Source organism: Nelusetta ayraudi, unplaced genomic scaffold (genome assembly GCF_046127955.1).
Source record: "Nelusetta ayraudi isolate G7.1 ecotype Tasmania unplaced genomic scaffold, CSIRO-AGI_Nayr_v1 ptg000071l, whole genome shotgun sequence".
Classification (NCBI taxonomy): domain Eukaryota; kingdom Metazoa; phylum Chordata; class Actinopteri; order Tetraodontiformes; family Monacanthidae; genus Nelusetta; species Nelusetta ayraudi.
In genome coordinates this window covers 4,610,391-4,630,555 of record NW_027466121.1, presented here as the reverse complement: position 1 = coordinate 4,630,555, position 20,165 = coordinate 4,610,391, and the positions used below count along the sequence as shown (strand labels likewise).

At 47.0% G+C, this 20,165-nt stretch overlaps 1 long non-coding RNA gene across 1 annotated transcript in view; it reads right to left on the bottom strand.

The window, feature by feature from the left end:
• The window catches only part of LOC142899285 (uncharacterized), a 186,917-nt gene that overhangs the window by 92,802 nt on the left and 73,950 nt on the right, over positions 1-20,165 (bottom strand). The window lies entirely within an intron of this gene.

The following is a 20,165-nucleotide window of genomic DNA, read 5'->3' as shown; positions in this document are numbered from 1 at the left end:
AGACCAACAAAAACAGTCAGACCAGCCTCTCTGGCAATAACGCTGCCATGTTCAAAATCACTGAAACCTCCCTTTCCCTCATTCTGACGCTGGCTTTGAACTGCAGCGGGTCCTCCTCATCATGTGATTGGTTGATTTGTGCAAACAAAAACTTTAGCGTTCCTTCCTGATGAAGTGGCTGCTGAGTGCGTAGTGCTGAGTGTCAGTGTTTGGTGCCCAGTTGGGGTTTGGGTGGGTGGTGAAGCTGCATCACGCCTCTCTCAGCAGAGAAACCCCAGAATTGATCGCTCGGTTTCAGCCCAAACTTGATTGTGCTACCGTGCCGCGGTTCCCTGCGACTGCGGCCGACCCAGGAGCAGAACCGTGGAGCGAGCGTCGAGGTGGTTTCCCTCAGAAGCCCGGAGCGGCCCTGGTCGCCGAGTCTCCTCTCGAAGCATCCCACCCTCCCCGCAGTAATTACAGGGTTGCGCCGGGGCCTCTCTGACGTATGAAAAGGATTTATTTTAGAGAGTTTCCGCAAGAGGTTAGAAGAATGCCGCAGCGCGAGCGCACGAACGCAAAGAAGAAAAAAAAAAAAGAAGCACATTTAGGTATGCACCGCTCAGACGGCATTAATCATCGCCGCGGCCACCCCTCGTCCGGATCAAACTGGCTGGAAGTACAGTAGCTCTTCTTTGTGAGCGCCGCCGTCATCTTTCAGACATGCGAACCGACACGTCGACTTCAAAAGGTTTCCACCTCGGCCGCTAAAGTTGGAGCGGGCGAAATGAAGTCGCGTTCCGAGGCGGCCGATCGTCAAAGTCACAGCCGTCTCCCCCCACCCCTCCACCACCACCACCACCACCACCTCACTGTCGGCCCACACGGGGGCTTCGCTCACAGCGGGACACATTGCAATTACATTCTTTAATATCCTGCTTTTTTTTTTTTTTTTTTTTTTTTTTCACAGGAGGGCCGGTTTTCTCCTCCTCCGCCTGCGCGAGGACTTTGCCTGATGAGAGGAAGATATGTGTTTGCCTCGCTCTGTATTATTGTCTGAAGGATCTCTATAATTTATTCCAGCCTTTAATAGAGACTCCTTCACGAGGCTATAATCAAACCCATCCAGACCCCTCTATCTAAATTGTGAGGCAATTGCACATGAATGCAGGGTGCAGCGGCCGTACACCCAAATGCATATTCCTGCTCGGCAGCAGAGGTTTCTTCTTCTTCTTCTTCTTCTTCTTCTTCTTCTTCTTCTTCTTCTTCTTCTTCTTTTCAGCTGATGTTATTTCATTTCATTTTTACATTTGCTTCTGGAAACATCCCCCCCCCCCCCTCATCCTCTCATGTGCCTCTTTAATACAAGCTTACACATGAAAAAAAAAAAAAAAGGCCTCGCTCATTGATCTCAACAGCGCTCAACAAATTTTTCCCCCTCCCGTTTGTTTTTCAGAAGGCTGACTGAGATTTTTTTTTTCCAAGGGGCTATAAAAGAGGAGATCTAGGAACGCTGCCGCCCGCCCCCCACCTCCCAACCTCCTCCCTTCCCCCCCCCCCCTCTTTTTTTCCCCCTGCAGCTCTCCTAATATGTTCCATATTGTGAGTTTAAATGGGGTGGACTCAGGAAATGCAGTCACACTGCTTCGCCTTCCAAGCTTCCAGTCTGAGGTTTGGCCCGCAGCGCCGGTGGTTGTGTGCGGCAGGGGCTGATTGGGCGTCTCGGCGCTGCAGAGGCGGTCGGGCTCAGCCGTGTGGCGCTCTCTTCCTCCTCTCCTCTGGAGCCGAGACGTCCACGTCGCCGCTTCTGCTTTTATTTTGTACCCCTCCGCCCCCCCGACCCCTGACCCTAGACCCCCCACCGTCCCGGTCCGCAGTGGTGATGATGATGACCGCCGCGGCACCGAATCGCACTTGCGTCATCTTGGCTCATTACGCAGGGTCGCTCCACAGTTCGGCTTCTTTGAAGCGTGTTCATTTGCATGTTTGCGCAGACTTGGATTAAAAAGTTGTAAAACCGTCCAGTAGATATGAAGCTGTGTCCCGCAGGCCAGATTTTCTGTCCTTAGGAGGAAATAGAGATAACCACGCCCCAAACCCACCTAAACTGATTTGATTGGTCGCTGCAAAGTATCTCACATCTACCTCGCGTGCGCCACCTTTGGTGGCTAAAGGATAATCATATTGATTATCCGCGCTACCCGCTGATAGTTTACAATAGTTACAAACAATATGTAGCATCTGTGCACAACGTAACGCACAGCTCAACATCCATATCTTCAAGTGCTGTTATTCATGTCCGCACTGTCTCGAAAGTGTTTCGTTCTTTCAGTGAAGTTTTAAGTGTTTTTATTGTTCATCATCATTCTAATGAATGCACTATAAAGTACTACTCGGCGATTCATTTTCTCCCCGGTGACCGATGACAGGTCCCACTTTCGGAGGGAAGTCATCAAGATGACCCATAAGGAGAAGAGACGTTGCAGAGACCAATCAAAAAAGTTTGGGGGCGTGTTTATCTCTACTTAACACCTCCCCCAAAAACTAACTGAAAATAAATTTTTTAAACCCGACTTTGTTACCCCACTGCCGAGCCAAACTAACCATTCCCCGGGTTTGTTGACCTTCTCTCTGCTAAGCTGAGCTTCGTGCTTCCCTGCAGAAACGATTTGTCTCATCCAAATCACCGAGCCAATGAACATTTCACAAAAAATAAATTATTCACGTCCATCCTCCTGTGATGCGGAAGCTGCTGCCGACTTTGTGTCAGATGGCGCTGAGTGAGATCTTCGCTTGACTGCTGAGCACAGAGCAAGACACGGGACTGGCCCACTTTGACGCTGCCGTTCGGGCCCCTTCTGTCGGTGGAGAGCGGCAGCCCGGCGTATCTGTGAGAAGCGTGAGGATGAGTTAGGAGGCTTAAATTCCAACCCAGAGGTCAGGTTTCGCATTCCTGGGGCACACACCACCGCCTGTCTCCACACTGACATACCTGCTGAGTGTATGAGTGCCAGCGAGGGGCCAAGAATGTTGGTGCGTGTGTGTGTGTGTGTGTGCGTGCGAGCCTGCTTGCGTGCGTGCGTGCACATATTATATTATCATATAAGTTACACGTGCGCATGCCGGAGTCAAACTGGAAAAGGAATACGCTTTAATCTATTAGTCATCGCGATGTTTACACACAGGAACAAATCAAAGGCGGCGTCACTGAGCTGTTTTGTGCTCTCCACCGTTTTGTGTGTGTGTGTATGTGACGCAAAGGGGAAACACACACAGATGTGCTGCGGTGAGCTGGCCGACCAGATCGAAGCAAAACACCGCTCGTTGCTCCACGCACGCCATTCACAAGTGGACCTCAGAGGGCGGGTTACGACTTCCAGAGAGAAAAAAAGAAAAAGACAAGTTAAAGAAAAAAAAAAAGGAAAAGCTGAGCTCCTTGTTGTTCCACTTTAGGAGAGCTGGCGGCCTCAGAAGATCCGGGGAGAAGCGCCTGTCCTGTCACTGCACGGCGGGCAGTGCTGCAGAGTTTTACTGCGAGCATGAGGCTGATGGTGACGTTCACTCGTTTACTGTGCTGTGTTTTTTGTTTTTTGGCTGAGCTGATCAACTGACTGTTTTTGTTCAGTCTGTCTTGTTTTTTTATGTCAGGCCTGGTGTTTTTCTTGTTAGATCCTGTTATGTTAGCTTCCGTTCAGCTGCTTTATTTTAATCAAGTTTGTTTATTTTATTGATTTCATTTCAGATTCCAAAAGTTATTTCTGCATAGTTAAAGCATGGATGTATTATCAGAAGTGGATACTGGACTGTCAATATGGCGCTACGCCAATTTCTCCCAGTGGCCACTCGAGGTACTGCAGCAATACAAAAATAAACGCCTTTTAAAACGGTGGGCAGGATCCTGACTGTGACCTGAAATGCGATTCATAGCAAATCTTTCTATTGCAGTTTTTTCAGTTATGGTCTTTTAGTCGTTTTTTAAAAAAAATGATAAAGGCCAGAAAATCACTTCCAGTGTGATCTTGGAGTCTGGGAGTTTGAGTTAAAGTCACTCATATCTGGTCATCAACAGGCACTTCCTGTTTTTATTTTACTGTCATGGTTTGAAAAGTCTGTCAAGGTTCATGCCATGTTTCATATTGTCTTCACTCCCTGTTTTATTTTGTACTCGCCTTCTCCCTCGTTTCAGACCCTGGCTTCCTCCCTGTCTGTGTTTTCACCTGCGACTCGTTGTCTGCTCAGCCCCCCTGATTTTTCTCACCTGTGTTCCCCTGCCTTCATGTATAAATGGTCCCTGTCTCCCTTTGTCTGGTATCAGGTCGTTGTCTTTACTCTCTGTGTAAGTCCCTCATGTTTGGTCATGTCCTGTACTTTTGTGAATGCGTTTTGGTTTTGAGCCATTTTTTTTTTTTACTGCTAATCTGCTGTCCGAGTTTAGGAATAAACGGCTCTTTTCTGCACCATCATCGTGACTTCTGTGTTTGGGGCCTTCAACTCGCTCAGACGTGACGCTGGCATTTCTTTAAAGCCTCGCTTCCTCTGTTACATGACATGTACAAGCGAGCTTGTAGCTCCAATGACATGGCTTGTGTTACATCTGGACTGTTTTTTTTCTTTGTTCTGAAACAGATGATTTGTTCAGAATCAATTTACATTATTTCCCTTGGGTTGTTTTTCTGCTCCCGCCACATTACTGTGAACGCGCCCAAAGCACGTGCCGCTCGCAGGGCTTCGCTCGCGCTCTGTCACTGCCTCTCGCAATGCCGCTTGAGCTTTGCATTGTGGGACGGTGTCGTGACAATGATAGGAAATAAGTCAAATAACAAGCAAAGCTTCTAACGGTACTAAAAGTCACGCTGAACAAATGTGAGAGGAGCTACGTTTGCTGCCGTTTGACGCTGTTTAACAATGTGAAGATAACAGCGCATGAAGGTCTAAGACCACAGTGTCCACACAGCACATAGCTCCAAATATCTTTTGAGGTTTGGCTATTACTTGGAGGTGCTTGGTGTTTGCTTGCTCCATGTTCTCCATGTGTTCAAGCGCAAAAGAATGCAGAGTTTTGAAAGGAAAAACATTGAATAAAAAAGCAGAAAAAAATCCATGCCAAGTTAAAAACCCAGATTGGCTCTATGTGATTTGCTTAGGCGGCACTTGAAGGGAAGAGCCCTCAGGAAAAGAACATTTTACATTTTTTAAGATTTTTCTTGGAGTACTGCCATTGTTTCTCAACACAACTCTTACTTTTTTTGACTATTCAGCCCCAATGTTGTGTTTGTTTTTTATTTTTTTATTATTTTTTTTTTTACCTTCGGTACTGACTCTTTGCCATTACTCACAGCATGACAGCACCCCCCCCCCCCCCCCCCCTTTCAGAGTGCACTGGCTCAACGCCATGGATCAGCAACCTTGCACCTCCTTCCTGCAGCCGGGCACCGTTTTTCTCTGAAGGGTAACTTCACCCTGCGGTTTTCTTCCACAAACCGTCTTTAATCAGATGGTTGAGACGCAACACTTATCAAACATTGAGGATCTCGGCGGCCGAAGGAAGAGAGGTCCGCTGACCCCCCTCCCCGCCCCCACCCACCCCTCTCCGCTCTGCGCTTTTGTGCGTTCCCCTGAGAACATAAACGTTCCTTGAGAGCTTCCCAGCCAGTGTTAATGACATGTCTTCTTCCTCGAGGGCCACGCAACCTGATCTCCATCTGACATTCCTGAGCTCTTGATTGTCTCTGTTTTCCACTGCGCTCCCCTCGCGCCGAGCGCTTCACTCGTCCCGTGCCATCCCCATACGAGGCCGTTTAAACATCTTAATCTGCTGCTGTCTTTCATCTGGCCCCCGTTAAAGCCTTAACAGAAAGATTGTGAATGCAAACCTCTGTCAGCACCTGGCTGTAAGAGAGGCGGCGAGAGGGAGCGGCGGGAGTGGAGGGAGGAGGGCAGAGGAATGGAGGGTTTACAAAAGCACGGGGAGAGTGGAGTGGAGTTAAAGTAAACATGGCCATGTAAAAAGTGCCCCTTTACATGTCGGCCATATGCTTCAAGTTGGACGCAGTCGCAGGAAGTTGTTATTTCTTCTGGAGGGGGGAAACTCAGACCTTCGGTAAATCTTAGGTTAGTTTGTCAAGGTATAGTAAATTCAAAGCACTGCTCCTTTAAAATTCAGCCGGGCGGTTTTCAGCCAAGGGTTCGTGCCCCTTTAAAGGGTCCCAAGATAAATATGATTCGAGGGGCAGGAAAGAAAGCCGCTGCCTCATTGGGTGTAGCTTGTTATGTTCTTTACGACATCCTCCTCTCTTTGACTTTGTTACATTTTTTCCTCATCATTCTCATAAAAGATCATTCGAGATTGGAGAGGAAATTATTCCGGAGGGCCAAATAAAACATTCTGAAAGTTTACAGATTTGTTGTTGTTGAGAGACTTTTCTGCGAGGCTTTCATGCAGCGTCAGATATATACAATCCAACAAGTCGCTTATTTGGTCATTTGCGAGGTTAATCAGTGCACCGTCATATTTTCAGGATTAATCTGTCACAGCGCGTCGCTCCTCCTTGTTTGTTGGATCACTTAAGGTTTGCCTGCAGTCATGAGGCAGTGTTCTCCTCCTCTGCTTTTCTTTATGGCTTTGCTTTTTAATGGCCGCTTGTTATTGCAAACTGTCATGCATGACGTAGAAAGCAGAGCGGCTCTCCCGCGACAAGTTTATTAACAACAATTAAAATGTCACAACAAAAACGGCGTGGCAGCCGAACTCGAAGCGTTGCGTCTGTTCGGGCTGCACCGGCACAAATCTGTCCAATCTGGACGTTGAGGTTTGTGTACGTACAGCAAAAAAAGAAAAAGGAACGGACTGCATGATTTCCAGCCTCCTCCCCCTCACAAGCAGAGTTAGCCTCCATAACTCCGAGGTAACGTCAGACGCATCCCTCCAGAGCAACTCATTTAATCTATGTTGCAGCTCCAAGATTTCAAAACGGAACCACAACAATGTGGAAATGCAGGAGAATTCATTCACCTCTCGTGATTTTTCTCCATTTTTCAACCACTTAAAACTCTGCTCAACCCTCATCCCAATGACCTGATGAGCTATTGCGTAAAATCCTCCCCATAAGAAATCCGATGAAATGGCGCGGCGCCTGTACGACGATGATACCAGAAGATGTTTTTTTTTTTTGCTCTGTCGCTGCACCTTTTGCACCCACTCCATCACGCGTGCAGCTTGCGAGCTGCAACACTCGTCTTTCTCTCCAGTTGGCTCCTACACCAATATTTATGTTCCCCGCTGGTAATTAATCAAAAAGATCAGATGCCCCGTGTCTGACATGCCTTCATTTCGCCGTACTTCTCCCTCTTCTGCGCTGCCAGCTCTCCAGCTGAGAGCAGGCCAGGTACTGCCCCCCCCCCCCGGTCACGTCGACCTGTTGCCATGAACGACGGTTCGGTTCCCACAGGCTCCGCGCGCGCAATTTATGAGAGCGCCCGGCCCTTCGCCTCTGGCTGCGGTGTGTGAGTGGCGGCAGCCTGTCAGGGCTGACGGGCCCCGTGATGTTCGTACAGCCATTAACACGGCGAACAATTGCTAATAGGAATGAGCCCCTGGCGAGAGGAGGGGCAGGTCAGCGGTGGCTCAGCGCGCTGGGGTGGAGGGTGTAGGGGGATCAAGGCCGTTGTCTTCAGCAGAGGTGGGAAGTAACAAAGTACAACTATTTTGTTACTGTACTTACTGTATGTCAATTTTTCAGGTATCTGTACTTTGCTGGAATCTTTCTTTTTCTGTTGACTTTTCACTTTTAAGTCCCTACAATGTACACAAATGTTACTTTTGTGTTTAAAAGTAAGTTTTAAAATATACAAATTCTGTTCAAAGTAATTCACTCATGATTGTATTTTCTAGTTGCTGTTTCTTATAGTGGAGCTATTTGAACTCTGCTGTTGTGTAGTTCAATATAAAAGTGAATGATATTGTAGGGAGGGATTTTTTAGAGTAGCTTGGCTTTTGAGTCACTGTTTAGTATTGGTTATTGTGATTAAAAGTGCAAACATCCAGTAATGGCTCGCTGGTCGTAACTATTACTGATTATAGTTTGGTTGTGCAGCAGCTGAAAAAGAAAAAAAAAACATGATAGCATTGAAAGTAGCACACTGTCAAAAATGATCCCTATGGTCAGTTCTGTCCAGATTATTCTGTCACAGCTTTATCATTGATTCATTAATGGAAAAGGAAAGAATTTTTACATTTTACCTAAGTACGTTTCAGAACCTGTACTTTCTTACCTTTACTTGAGTAGAGCAAGTATCTATAGTTTTACTTAAGTACAGAATGTGAGTCTTTTTGCCACCTCTGGTCTTCGGGGATGGACTGGCGGGCGGATCAATCCATTGTCTGTTCGTCACCGAGCGCATCTCCTCGCTGGTATTCCTCTAATTGCTGGGGACTTTTTCTCCCCTCCTCGGTCCTGTGTGAACGCAATGAAGCAATTTGGGGGAATTAATATAAATGTTGTAATAGCCGCCCTCGGGGCCCACTCAGAAGCAGGATAATCGGAGGCGCCTTGCGAGCGGAGAGAAGAAAGAAAATCCTCATTACACTTGCTCCCGCATACCTGCAGGATGGCCGACGTGCCGCGACACGTCACATCTGCTCGGGAGGCTCGCAGACTTCCCTGCACAGCTGCCATTCATCCCCACATCAGACGTGGAATATGAATAAAGGGACGCCAAACTCCAGAAGTGGCAAGAGTATTCACATTCTGTACTTGTACGTGTAGAAGTATGGATTTTTGTTGACAAAAAATACTCTGGTAAAAGTAAAAGTAAAGTACTGATTCAACTCATTTACTCAAGTTAAATAGTAGTATAATAGTAAATGTCTTTGATTTTACTTATTTATTTATTTATTTATTTATTTATTTTCCATTGATGAAACAATATATCCACTGGTCATTTTTCAAAAATGTTGTTACAGGATAATCTGGACTGAACTGACAGGAGGCCTTGCACAAGCCTCTGAATCATTTTTAACAGGGTTGCTACTCTCGTATACACTGGTCTAATAAATTTGAATAAATTGAATAATGACGGCCAATGTTATTTTCTACTTTTCTCTGTACTGAAAACGTACTGAACAGTGACCCCAAAGCTGAGGTTCTCTAAAGTAATCTCCCTCTAAAATATGATCCAGTCTTATATTGAACTATGCAACATAGCACAGACAGATATTTGTGTACAAATGTAGGGAGTTAAAGTACAAAGTCGTCTGAAAAGGAAATACTCTAGTAAAATATAAATACCTAAACAAAATAGTTACATATACTTGAGTACAGTAACAAAGTATTTGTACTTTGTAACTTACGAAACGAGTGGCGGGGGCTGTTTGACCAACCGATGCGTCTCCATGTGTGTTCCACATCGCGGACTCTTAAGGCCGAGCTCTCACCTGCAGTGCCGGGGGTTCAAACTGAAGCTGAAGTCGTTCCGTGTTGGTTTATTTTCGCAACCCCCCTCCACCGCCAACCAGCGCACGTTTTTTGGGCACAACCAGCCGTCTTCTAGTATTTCAAGCCTTTGGCTCGGCCTCAGTCGGAGAGGTACAGTATCAGGGGGATTTCTCCTCTCTGGCAGTCGTCCCAGTCCTGCCTGAGAGGCCTGTTCACATCCTAATAGAGCCTGTGTCTGTGTGATCACTATGTGGGAGAATGCGGGGAGAATAGGTAGGTGGTTGTTATGGCAGGACAGGCTCGCGGCGCGCCGGCAGTGGCCGATCACGCTCGCTACACCGCCAGTCAAAGAGCTGTTTTATTTTGTTTGGAGAGGGTAAATATTTGTGAGTCCATTATGAGGTTACACCTACAGACATGGGCTTAGCAGACAGTAGGAGTTTGTTTTCATCCTTTTCATCTTTTGGCTCGCGCCCGCCGCTCTCACCACACCACCACCACCCGACACTCCCCCTCCCTGCCAACCCCCCCCCTTTCCCCAGTGCAGTTTTTAATATCAAAGTGTGCTGTCTGACAGGGGTAAGTCTCAAACAAGGGCCCTTTTGTTGGCTCAGCCTGCGACCAGCCAGCAAAGAGAGGAGCTTGTCAACCCTTGTTCGCACAGAATGGAAGACAGAGGGGAGAGGAGAGGAGGAGCGTCGGGGGAGAAGCCTCACGCTGGGAGATAATTTAGGTGTCTGGCAAGCGAAAATGAAACGTAATAACTTAATGTCAGCTTATTAGGCAGCAGACATGGAGATGAACCCCTGCCGCCCTTCCCAATTTTCAAAGATTACACGTGTGTTTCAAAATCATCGGCAAGAGAAGAAATGCAAGCCGGGCGAAAGATGATGGAATATTTCAAACTGACAACAAAAAAAAAATCCAATTTCTGTACGCAAACATCAAGTTGCAAAGGTTATAATGAAGGAGTATTTAGCAATGATGGGAGGCACATGTAGCCCCACGCTCGGATATGACGGTGGAATGAAGTGGCTGCTCAGGTGTCTTTCCAGTGCAGAGCGCAGACGTCGAGCAAATTCAGACAGAAGCAGGTCAAGCATTCTGTTTGTTTCACTGGTTCTGTCATATGTAACGTTTCTTTTGTTTGTTGTTTAAGAAAAATATAACCCAAACTACAGATCCAATTTGGAGAGACTGCATAATGTCTTACCCGTGTCCCAACGAGCTAGCAGTCCCTTAGTTCTGACCCAATCTCCGACTTAACATGGCTAACTTAACCTCACACAAGTTGAAGTCGCCACGAAGACGAAGGCGCCTCCAACAGGCAGTGCGAGTGGCTACTGTTTGCGTCGGAGGCGGCCAAGATGGAAGGACAGAGTGAGGAAAGACGCATGTGGGCCGAGCGTGTGTGAAAGCTCCAAGACGCACGGCGTGACAGTTGGCAGCCTGACTGTGCATGAGTCAGCTCAAAAACCTCTCCTTTATCTGGATAAGAAAAAAGAATGCAGCAGTAGCAGGGGAGCCAGCTGTGTATTTCACTGTACTGCAGCATCACTGGAATCTTGAAAAGCCTGCCGGGGAATCTAGAGGAGGGACGACTGAAGTCTGTCAGAGGTCGAGGAGCAGAGGTGTGAAGTAACAAAGTGCAAATACTTTGTCACTGTACTTAAGTAGATTTTTCAGGGATCAGTACTTTATTTGAGGTTGCGAGCGTTCACTCTAAGTATGAAACCTGCTGTCAGGCGGCCTGGATTGTCCACACCGGGCTTCCTTAAAAATTCCGTGGTGCAACATCGCGGCTCACTGGGAACAAGACCCTTGCCCAACCGCTCTAAGGGTAGGAAAGCCAAGTTACTTCTATTGTACTGTTATTATACACTTTTATTTATGTATTTATGGCCTGTATATTAAATTTTTACCAATATAAAAATCCTAAATGGGACCAAGTACATATTGGATCTTTAAGTGCAGAACGTGAATGCCTTTGCCACCCCTGTCCAGGACAGCAGAGTGCTGCGAGCAGCTCTGCTGGTGGAAGAAGTGGCTACACTCGCGTGGTGAATTATCTTGTCTACGGGCCTCCACTATCTGGGAAATCTGCTCTAGCCGCTGACTGCCGCCGCCGCCGTCGCCGTCTTTGATGGCAGCGATGACAAAGATCTCGGCGCAGGTTTCACTTGTGATCTCGGGGTTGGTTCCCACAGTGACACTGGGCCGGGATGAAGTCACGGCCGGCCGTTTGATGTCCACAGATTAGCCGTCTATGCAGTGTTTTGCGCATTCTTTCTGGTTTACTCTCTATCTGATGGCGTGGCTGTGGAAAAAAAAAAAAAAAAAAAAAGGTCACGACTTTCCGTGTTACCACAACAGAATCACCGACTTTAATCTCGGCCGGAGGCATTTCGCGCTCACGCTAGCGACGCAGCGGCCCGGCAGACATCAAGATGTGCCAGTTATCTGCGCCGCTCTTGCGTGAAATGCGCGGCACCTTCAAACGGGGGACCGGCCTTTTTTTTTCTTTTTCTTTTTCTAGCTACGCTATCGTGTTCTTCCCATGCTCCGCCATAACCCCTCTTTGACTTCTGTCCACCGAAAACTTTCCTACGGGCTTCAACACTCCAGGCGCGGGTTTTGCAAACGCTCGCTCGTAGCTACCAAGCTGTGACGTAGGGGGTCGGGGGTGGGGGTGCGGGTGGGGCAGCAGGGAGCTAGTACCTGTGGCTGGTGGCCAGCAGAGATCCCAGATGTGCTTCTGCTGTTTTGGGCCGCACGTCTTGTGAACGTGTTGTAATGTGGAGCGCAGAGCGGCTACCGGACACACACACACACACACACACAAACACTCTCTCTCTTGAGGGATCTGGGCAGCAGATGACGGCTCGCTGCTCCCAGTGCGGGAGATAAATCGTCGGCCGTCGAGGCCTGAAAACACAAAAACATCAACAAAAGGAAATCATTAGCTGGGCAGTGAAGACAGACGGTGCTCGTCCAGACTGCGGCTATGGCCAGGGGAGATCGTTGAGGGGCTCGTTTTGAGACAGCTTTTCACAGGAATTCATCCTTTGGAATTGAGTTTGATCTTAGCTTGACTGCTGCTGTAGCTGCTCAATGTGAGGAGTGGAGTGTATTGTGTATGTGATGTTTAAAGCCACTTCCCAATCTTCAGCCCTGTGTTTACAGCCTCCTGCAAAAACAGATGCGTTGTTGGACCTTTCCTATGTGACAGGCAAAAATGAGGCGGTCGCAGAGGATGGACAACCTAGACATGGTGTGGCGACTAACCATTTGGGTTGTTCTATGTTCGAACGATTCCGATTCTGATTCCTCATTTTGATTCAAGTTTCCAACAATTCTTGATTCCGAGATCCCGAGGCAGGCATGTTTTGAACAAGCTAGCTTATAGCCAACCATAGGTCTTTCTCAGAGGTGGTTTATCATATTGGTTGTGCACCCTCCTTTGCACGATAAATTCAGGTTTGCACGAGATGCATCGATTCAAAACACTTTCCATGGCTACGCACACACTGCTCAGTGGCTCCTCCTCCGCCAGCTTCTGCTTCATTGGTGATCGGTGGCGGCTTCTTCATCCGGTCGGCAGACTGGGCATCAAAATTGGGAATTGAAATGACAAAATTTTAACGACTTTGAGGGAATCGGGATGTTTGTCCCTGTTCCGATAGATGCTCGATGCCCAACCCGGCTACCTGTGCTACGAAAAGAATACACAACCTTGAAAAAAGACCACTTTGTAATGAGCAAGCAAATCGACTTTCATTTCTGTGGATTTCAGCAACAGTCTGGTAACAGATTGGTAACATTTTGCAAGAGCTTCAGAAGCATTAGCTACATACCTGGTAAATGCAGTAGCACGGTTCACTTGATCTGTGTGTGTGTGTGTGTGTCTCTCTCTACCTTTTGTTGCTAGGCAGGTTTCTTGGAGCTCGTCGCTGGCCATGCGGTTTTAAAATGAGGCTCTGGGATCAAATCAAGAGTGTATTTTCAGCCTGGAAAAACCAAAACAATCGCACATTTCTGCGGTCCATCAAAAAGTACGGACTGATTCTGAATGTGCTCTTGGTAAGTGCTTTCTCATGTGTCCTCGTCAGCAAAAAACAGGACGATCTCAGATTCTTTTTCTTCTTGTTTTCTTTTGTTTTCTTTTTTTCATTTTGAAATAAAGTGCCCGATCCTTCCGCACCCACTGCAGATGTCTTGCCCCAGTCCTTCACTTCTCCCTGGTTTCAGAGCCTGTGAATCTGCGCACGTTGAGAGTTTGTCCTCCTCCCGTTGGTTTTGCTGTTTTTCCATGCAGTCATAGATTTGGCTACCTGCTCCCACGCCGAGTTGCAGAGTGCAAGCGCTGAGGCTCCACGACCTTCCCAGCAACGTGTTTGCTTTCCACCTTACACTACACACCGGGAATGAGGACGCACTATTTTCAGACACTTGAAGGGGGGGGGGAAATACTCCACCCGGAATGTTATGCAATTCGAAGAACATTAAAAAAAAAATTGTTACGTATTTTCCGCCGTTTTTTGACTGTGGCCGGCGCTGCTTAGGGGCCACGTGTGGAATCTATGAGGGGGTTCATCGGATGGGGGAGTGGGGAGGGTGGGGGGGGGCACAAACAGCCGGAGTGGAAGGGTTCCGTCATGGTCCGGCACGGCGATTAAAGGCCATTTGTTTCTGTCAGGGCACAAAGCTTCGGACTCCTGGCAAGGAGTGATCGATGAATTGGCGGGAGGGGTCTGGATGAAGGGGGGGTCATCAACGAGACGCTTTGACGTTTAGCGATGACCTGCGCCGGAACGCTTCCAAAGCCACCGGCCGGATCAAATTCAAAGGGGAGCTTCTCGCTCTGTTTTCCCTTTTCTTGTGGATCTCCCCCATCTCTGGGGATGGGGGGGGGGGCACAATTTGATAAAAGGCCTTACACTTCCACACTACTGCATCGTAAGTGATATCTTTGAAGCAGTATTTTTTTTTAATCTGTATTAATGTATGTACGTATTTAATGCGTATAAAGTATTTCTGATTGATGATTGGCCTGGATTTTGTTCTTGGTAGAAAGGAGACACTCAAAATTAGAAGAATTGTAATCAATGTAGTCAGGACAGTGCGAACAAGCTAGTTTATATTGGTTTATTATTGATATCAACATTGGTGAAGATTCCCTGTTCTTTAACTCGTTGGAATGGAGACAGGCCGTTTTTTATAAGGTCAGGTTGGAAACCTTTAATAAACACAAAAAACTACAGTAACAATTAGAAGAGCAATAAAAACAGTCATGCAGTCATTTCAGGTATCGACTTATTGCTCCCCCCCAATGTGAGTCATGATCTCACCCTGCGCCCCCTCCTGCCCCGACCCTCTTCCAGGAAACTCTTCCGCCACTGCGTGTGAAGGAGACGTGTGTCTTAAAGGAGCCCCGTTCCACCTCTTGTAGCTTTCTCTCCTTGTAGCATACATGCATAATAGACACACTACCTGATGACCCCACTAATGCCTGCTCCTTGTCTAAAGAGCGGAGATAAAGACAGAGAGGAGAGAGGCGAGCAAAGCGGTAGACCCCCCACCCACCCACCCACCACCACCGACAACAACTCTCGTCCTCCCCGAGGGGATCGGATGTTCTCAGCCGTTATAAGCAAGCAAAGCTGGCGGCCGGCAGACCGTCTGGCTCCAGAGCGGCCCGGGCGCACAGACAATGCCAGACCTTCTGTCATGAGGTTCGCTTTCACTGAGGTCAGCTAAACAAGCCTTCGGGGCACTAAACACGGCCGCGCGTGCGGCGTGCACGCACACACACACACACACACACACACACACACACACACACAGGCACACGGGGCCGCCCGCAGCCCCTCGCACGCAACGCGCAACAGTGGAATAGCTCCCTTCTGATTCCCACCTTGGGCAGCGTCCTGTTTGTGTTGTCTGCGTGGTGTTTGAGGCCTGCAGCCGGTGACTTCGCGCTCTGCCGTGCCGGCACAAACATACTCGGCGTGCCGCAGCGTTTTAATTGCATTAGTATGCATATGTCGCCGGCAGCTGTCAGAGTGAGCCGAAATAACCGACATTGCAGAATTTTTTTAAAAACTCTGTATAAGGTGTCGCTACTACGTTTTTGACCCATTACAGCACCTTTTTTTGTTTTTTATTCGCGGCAACTTTATCTCGCGCTCAACTTGCCCTATCGCAATTCCAGAAGGTCAGAAGTTTACACGCACGAGCTGACGCTGATCTCCAGATTGAGATTGATTTGCACTCCTTTTCACGCCAACCTGCCATTTATCTACGGAAGGCAAGAGACGTCTGCAAAGTGGCTTGACGCTCTCACGGTCCTTTGAAAAAAAAAAAAATGTTTGCGCGGATGAGAGACGTACCTTCAGGCGTGTGGGAATTGTTTAATGGGCAGGAGATTGCCAACATCAATACCACGTGACTGAGGAGCAGCAGCTCAGGAGGGTTTGAACAGCTACTTGCTTCAGCTGTCCACTGGTCTTCCTCAGAGGGATTCACTGTGCGGATATGCGTGGCTGTGAACGGACCAGCGGCCAGTCTGCTAACACAAACTACACATACATGTAGTATGTGGGGTTTTTCTTTTGGCATGCTGAGATTTTGCATTCATATATATGTATATATATATATATATATATATATATATATATATATATATATATATATATATATATATATATATATATATATATATACATATATATATATACGTATTTATGTGTATGTGTGTGTGTATATATGTACATATTTTTTGAAAGGGTTGGCTAAACTGACTTTTTTTTTTAAGCTGAATGCTGCTTTTTGTTTTTTGTTTAGTTTTTTATCTTGTGATGAATTGTTGATGTGTTCTTTCACTTGTACATAGTTGCATTAGGGTGGCTGTTTGTTTTGGTATTTTATATTTATTTTTACAGCACTGTGTTCCATGGTGAGTGTATAAATAATACACACTTAATATTGTTGATATCATGAACATTCATAGTCATTAATTCTTGCACATCATTTGGTCGTAAAATAATATAAGCAACAAAAAAAATCCAAGGAGCCGCTTAGGAGCCAAAAGAGGCGGCTCTTTTTAGTGAGCCGAGCCAAAAGAGCCAGAATTCCCATCACTATAATTTCCTAATTTACCAAGTGACACTGGTGGATATAAATCAGTCGTTTATGACTGAGAGCCCGAAATTCACCGATGTCGAACATGTGAATGTGACTTCTGTCGTGTGACCTCTGCATTCGGGTCCTGCTCCTTATCTGACAGCGTCATCGACAAAGATTCACTTGCAAGTGCTGAGGCAGCGTCTTGGATAGGTTTCGGGTTCTTCTACCAGACATTTGACTGGATCTGTTTGGCAAAAGTTCAAAAAGAGGTGCAAGTGGACCCGCTGGTACCCTGCAAGCCACGGCCTTTGTTGGCTTGCACATGTTGCAGAGAGAACTGGAGGTAAGCCAGCTACCTTTACTGTTGTTGACTGGATGGTTAATTCCTATGGCTTCCTGTTGTTCAGTTGGAATCAGGAATATCAGCCGAGACGCTGTCAGCCTTGTTGTCATGATGGTGTTTTCAGACACGCTGTTGCCACTTGGTAGGAGGAGACTGCGTCTTGTTCCTCTTCGTTCTGCTTCAGTTGCAACGGTCACGCAAAACACGTCACATGTCAGAAGTTCATCACGTCAGCACCGGGGCTGTACCCCTTAGGCGTAAACACACCTAGCCGGGGTATTTTTTGTGGATAAATGGTGGAAACTTAACGGATTAGTTGATGTTGACTCGAGAGATATCCCACTGAGTGGCACAGGAAAAGGAAAAAGCTGCATCAGAAGTTTGCATGTCATTTGGAGCCCAGTAAGGTTCTCATGGGATCGGCCACAGTAAACAAAGGACCTGGGAGGCGCAGTGGATCACGGCGGGAACCTCTTGTCAAAAGGAAAGACGGCGCTCCGCTTCACTCCGTCACTTTTCGTCGGTCACATTTTCTCTGGGCGAAAAGTGCGAGTAACTCTATCTTTACGAGTGTACTGGCAGAAGAAACGATCGCGTCATCCAAAATCCATTACATTATCAAAAATACTCTGCGCTCACACAGGCAGGGGACGTAGCTGGCGGCGGCAGACGTTGGGCAGAGGACTTTCAAAACTCCTCTTCTGCAGGAAAGGGCCGTTTATTTTTTCGCCCAGACTAACACAGACTTCGGTTTCCTGGAGCTCCGTTACAGAGCAGAGCGGGACAGCCAGCAACAAGACGTCCTGTTGACAGCGGCGGAGTCAAACAGCTCCGTCGGAAGACGCGGTGAATTTCGCATTTCTGGATTCGGCCCAGCGCGAACACGTGGAGTTGTGTTCACGGTACACAGGATGAGCTTCGACAAGATGAGTCAACACAACACTTGTGGGCGCTGAGACAATCGTTCCATCTACCCTTCACTCAGATCGTATCCTTTCCGAGTATTAGACTCCTCCAACGAAACGCAAGCCGTCAGAGCCAAGCTGCGTGCATCACCAAAGCAAAAGGTGTTTTTTTTTTGCAGGCATCATTCATTCCATTTAAAGTGTCTTTTATTGACATTAAGATTGTGATCGATGGTCGGTTCACCTCGTTGATATCAGAGTGAATTAGAATGGACTGATTCATTTGTAGCAATGATAGGATGCCAGTGAGCAAGCCATATTGGCATGGACTTGAAAGTGATCACTCTGCCAGCAATGAGGATTCTGTGCTGGTAGCAACACGGAAACCGAAAAGGCCAAACAATGACGGGATAATCGGCCCAGGCTAAAAGCAGCACAGCCCCACAGTCCCCACAAATCTTATTTTGTCACAACTGACTTATTTGATCCTTTTTTTTTTTTAAATCCTATAAAACTTGCCATGACAAAAAAAAATAAAAATGTGTGACTTAATCGCAAGGAAACATCTATGAGGTGAGTAGGAAAAAAACCGGCAGGCCAGCAGGAGAAGCACTGCTGCAAACTCTTAGCAGAAAATTTGGCAGTTATGCACGAGAACCAACTAAGTTGGACCTGAATGGTCCTTATCATTATGTCTGGTCTCTAGATATCTTCTACATCTGGGCCAAACTATTGGCTCAGCCACTCTGCTGCCGCGATGTTATGAAGAGGTCAGCCAATCCTCTCTTGAAGGCGGCTCCTGTCAAATCACAAAGATTCTGCAGATAAAGAGAACTCAACTTCCAACTTCCAAATACAACAGAGTTGTGCAAGATGTTGAAATGCAGGCAAGGAGAAAGGCTGTGGCTGTACCCTGAAGAGACAGTTAGTAGCAATCATGATTTTCACTCCCTCTAGTTCAATTTTTTTTTTTTTTTTTAATGACACAAGATTTAATCGCTGTTTAAGTTTTTGCAATTAGGATTTTGCATTAAAAAAGCATTAGTCTATTAAAATAATAATAAGTTTAATGGTTTATTGGTTTTACTTTTAGTTCATAACTAGAGTTATTCAAGCAGCAAGGTGCATCCTGCTTTTAGGAATGAAGCATTTTCCTGTTTTATGACCCCCCCCCCCCACACACACACACACACACACACACACACACACACACACACACACACAGGATATATTATCAGTGAGTTGTTTTGTCTCACACTTGACAATATCCTTGATTCATTTTTTTTTTTTTTAAACCACACACTTCCCCGACACACTGTAGATTTTGTTGGCAATTCTTAATGCAGCTGTATATTTCAAATTTAGTATTTGTTTAAACTTTCGCTGCACTGAAACCTGTCAGTGTGTTTTGTTGCACGCTATCAGCCTCCTTCCTCCCCCTCCCGCGGCTGTGCTTTATAGCCGCAGGACACTCCTTTGTGTCTGCGGGGAAGGATGGAGACCTGCTGGACGGATCCAGTCTCCTGAATCTCAGATATGACAACGTGCATGTGCTCCGGGAGGGCAGAGTAACTTTTGTGAGTGAGTTATTCCAGCTGAGGCTCCTTTGTAGCGCGCTGCAGCTGTTTCTGATTTCACACTCCGTCCTCCTCCTCCTCCTCCTCTCTCTAGAGCCATCATCCCAGAGTGCCCCCCCCCCCTCCCACACACACACACACACACACACACACACACACACTATATACCATCTCCGAGGCCGCACGCAGATACACACTTCCATCCACCCCTGTTAAGATAGAGACACACACCACAACAGGTGTTTACACTCGCATGTCTGTCTGCAGAGGTTTCGGGGTGATTGATGAGCTTGCAAAGGAAATGAGGCGTGACAGATTACGCCGGGCCTGGGACGCCGGCGAGCTCGCCGAGGGGCAGGTTCCTCCCCAAGACGCTTGCAGGCGCACAAATGCGAGTCGCGTGACAGACAACGCTCGTTGATCATTTACCACAGGAAATTGTTGTTCCGCACAGAAAATTATCTCTCTTTTTTTTTTTTTTTTTGCATAAGCTTCAAAGCGCTTTTAGCGCCGCGCCGATGTAACGATTAAAACCGTTACCACCACAAGGTGAATCATCACGGTTAAACATTTCCAACTGCACTGAACTGGAGTGTAAACATTGGGCACGACCCACCAAAATGAAGCAGCGCTTCAAATAAACACTGATGGATTTCCTGATTGGGTTGATAAAAAAAAACAAGAAAACAAACAAAATGGCGAGGGTGAGAGACCGCCTGCTGGTCATGTAACTAAGTTGTTTTGGTTGACTATAAATGTTTAATTTTCTATTCATTAACAGATGGTTTTTAAAGAACACACA